Source organism: Cariama cristata, unplaced genomic scaffold (assembly GCF_000690535.1).
Source record: "Cariama cristata isolate BGI_N322 unplaced genomic scaffold, ASM69053v1 scaffold6457, whole genome shotgun sequence".
Classification (NCBI taxonomy): Eukaryota; Metazoa; Chordata; class Aves; order Cariamiformes; family Cariamidae; genus Cariama; species Cariama cristata.
Window position 1 is genome coordinate 13,691 of NW_009628288.1, and position 3,456 is coordinate 17,146.

The window sequence follows — 3,456 nt, forward strand, 5'->3', positions numbered from 1 at the left end:
CTGAGGGTAGCCCCGCCCTCCCAACAGCCAGGGAGGGATGCCAGCCTCTGCACACTGGGCAGGTGACATGGATACAAAGCTCCCTTCCCCTCTCACTCAGACAGAGCTTGCTCTGACCCCAGGCTGTGTTGTTAGGCTAGACACGAACCCCAGTTTTTCACATCCTTTGATTGTCTGAAATAGGATTTTGTTTCAAATCCATCTCCAAATAAGTCTTGTTTTTCAGAGGAGAGAACTGGGACATCTAGAAATTAAGACCTGATTAGACAAGTGGTATCAGTTTGAGGAGTCTAAATATTTCAACATCCTCTCTTGGCAAGTCTTTGCGTCCCAACTTCTTTTTTTACTTTTTTTATTTGTTTCCTCAAGAATTACATTTCACTTGGGATTAATACATTTTGGCGTTGTACTTATGCCAATCCTACCTAACCTGCAAACTTTCTCTTGCAACGTATTTAATAGTAACCCATTTGCCTTCCCTCCTGTCTATCCTACCAAACACTGCTATATTAAAATAAATCACTGCAGTGTCTTGAACATGTTCCAGGGAAGGGTAAGACACTGCACTGGGAAACAACAAATGTCACAGTCTGCATAGGGAAAAATATAAGCTTTGTTTAATCTCTGCCTTGTTACAAGCACTGTGCCCTGGCTGTGAGAAACATAAACTCAAGCTGAGTTGATTTCCTTGCGAGTGAGTAATGGACAATCCAGCCAGCGTGCCAGGAAGCACGGCCCCAGAGCTGTACAGTACACAGCTTCCAAGAAGAAAGGGCCATATTTGTAAACAGAAAGCGACAGCACACATCGTTACGAGAAGCAATTCCTTATTTGACAGGTGCTGAAACAAAGCCACCAAACTCTCTTTATAGGGAAAAAATCTACCAAACAGGAAGGTCAAAGATGTCACGATGTCTGGATAAAAGAATAAAAAGTACATATATATTCTCCTGTCATTATGCTGGATACAAGACTAGTAAATATTTCATGACTGTGGAAAGTCTGGCATTGTGCAAGTGCTTTTGCTCTGCAGAACGGCGGAGCCAGGCCAGCAGGGACCTGTTTGGTCCCACTCCTCAGAGAGGGTTTGCTCCTGCCCTGTGCTCACTGGCACAGCTGTGAAGGTGTCCGCGCAGCATGAAGAGCTTTGAGCTGAACAGGAACCAGTGCATGGCATGGGTATCAGCAGTCACCAGTCATTTTGTATAACAAAAGAGAGCACAGACTCTTCTTCATGCTCCTCAGAAGTTCACAGGAGAGTCTGAGAGAGGGGCAGATGTCAAAGGGTGAAATGCTGGCTCCTGCCCAATTCAGAGAAAACTCCCACTGGTTTCAATGGACTCCGTTATTTATCCTTAGATTTCAAGGCTGAAGCAGAGTACTGAATGTCTTGTCTAAAACTCCCACGAGCAATAGCAGTTCAATACATCACCCCCCAAACCTACTAGTGAACCACAGCAGTGGTCCCTGCTTCCCCTGTCCCTGGGCTGCACAACAGCATGTCCGGCTCTGGGAGGAACAACACATCTTGCTCTCCTCATAGCCTCAGGCCTAATTTTTATTTACTAGGGCATAAGCAATGTTATGTCTTGTATGACAAAGATACCTGCCCATCGCAGACGGAAGGCTGCAGACCTCAGAGACATCTCTTAGAAAGCTGTCTAGTCTTGCTTTGATTGTTTCAGGTAGCAAAAGAGCCCATACGTGCCCTTGGAAGTTCTTTCAGTGGTTAACTGTTCTCCTCCACATGCATTTACTGAATCTGTAGAGTCTTCAATCCCCCCAGCTGCCCTTGTGGGCATACAGTTTTGGTACTAATGCTGCATGCTGGCACCAGGCTGTGTTTCACGGGGAAAAACGTGCATCCCTCCATAAGCAGACTAGGGAACAAACACAAACACTGAGAAATGGAGAACAGAGCAGGAAAAGGACTCGTCTCCAAACAACACCCACAGCAAGAACCAAGGCCTCCCCTTGGTGAGGAAATGAGGGAAAAAGTGGGATTTAAAACTGAAGCTGCTGGGAGCCTCTGTTACCTTGCAGCATTAAAGAGATACAGTAGTGCTGCCTTTCTCCTGACAGGCCCATCGTGGCCCCATTTATTGTCATGCTCAGTTCTGCATGACCATCAAAAGATGTCCCTTGCTCAAGTCAGCTGCACAGTGCGTACAGTGTCATTTGGGAAATCAAATTGTTTGATGTTTTCATGTTCTTGTGGGTCTTGTTTTACATGAGCAAGGTGCCTAGACCCCAGTAATCTACTGGGCACCACAGCTAAGAGAAACCATTGCAGCTTGAGGTAAGGTGGAGAAGAACTCATCTTCAGCAGACAGCTAGTCCACACAACTGCCACGCTCTCCAGTATTTGCCTATATCTGCAGGTGCTACAACCATTCCTAAGTGGGCTTGTACAGTGATATTGCTAACGTTGTTAAGTGGGCTTGTACAGTGATATTGCTAACCTACCACAAACCCCTGGGTGGACTCTGTCCAAACGATTCTCTTGACTCACACTCTGTACCTGTACCTTTTTCTGGGCTCATATGTGTGGGTGAACTCCACACACTGCTCCTACCTCCTCCAAATCTCCACCTCTCTTCTTCCTCCCTCTGCTTTTCTCTCCACCTTGTCCCTTGGACCGTATTCCATCTCCATTACTCAACGCTGTATAAATATTGCTAGCAAACACTGGGCATTACAGAAAATAGACTCAAAGGCAAAAAGAGGCAGAAATACTTGATACATAAACAAGCTGGTTTGTAGGAATCCTAATGTCATTACTTCAAGAGAATAAAGGAGGACTAAAAATTATAATTCAAGTCTCCCACTCAGTTGTAAAACATGCTGCTGTATTTACACTGAAATAGTCATCAGACAAACAGTTATGTTTTTTTTCCCAGAAAACTGTATCCTGAATTTGTTCTCAGACAGGAAGTTGCTCATAGGCTCTCACACTCCCCTCTTTGATGCCTGCTATTTTAGGATTGTTCTACTCCTTCTTTGCCTCTCTCCCTATAAAACTAGAATCACTTTAGCCCACAAGATTATTTCATAAAGCCTCCTTCTCAGCATATTAATCCAATTTTAGATTTTTAGGCTTAAAAATAAATATCTGACAGAAAAAGAAAGTGATCTACCAAGGGAGGAGAGAATATAAAGCTCCAACATCCATTGTTTCAGTCTTAGCAATCTCCAACATATTCAGCAGAGTCCCATTCGTTTTACTGTAAGGGATGTGTAATCTCTGGGTGGATCTGCTTAGTAAAGATTTAGTATTAAGCAAGTGATGCCTGAAAGAATAGGAGTGCGATTGTAGTGTGTTGCCCAAGGATGGCTGCTCAGTAAGGTGCCCAGAATAAACAGTGTATGCATGCAAATTAGAAAACTCTTTGGAAAAAAAGCCACTTACATAGTAATGGTCTAGCTCTCAGAAAATAAGTTATTTGTGGAAGACTG